Below are 263 nucleotides of genomic sequence, written 5' to 3' on the forward strand. Positions count from 1 at the left end.
TAAAGAAGACACAAGTAACTGACACTGGCAGCGCGAACCGGACCTGGGTCGTTTTTTAATACCCCCTATCATCCAGGCGTGATGGATGATAATGTATTGACATTTAAACGGCAGCGACTGTCTCTGCTAACAGCAGTGACGGTCTCTCCTAACCACTGCCTGCGTTTCTCCGAACTGCTTCCGACGCTTCTCTGTGCGCCCTGCTCACGGAGTCTCTCTGTTGCTACCCATGCCTTCATTGACACTTGACTCTCTTCCCCTCC

The sequence above is a fragment of the Engraulis encrasicolus genome, chromosome 10, assembly GCF_034702125.1.
Source record: "Engraulis encrasicolus isolate BLACKSEA-1 chromosome 10, IST_EnEncr_1.0, whole genome shotgun sequence".
NCBI classification, from domain to species: Eukaryota; Metazoa; Chordata; class Actinopteri; order Clupeiformes; family Engraulidae; genus Engraulis; species Engraulis encrasicolus.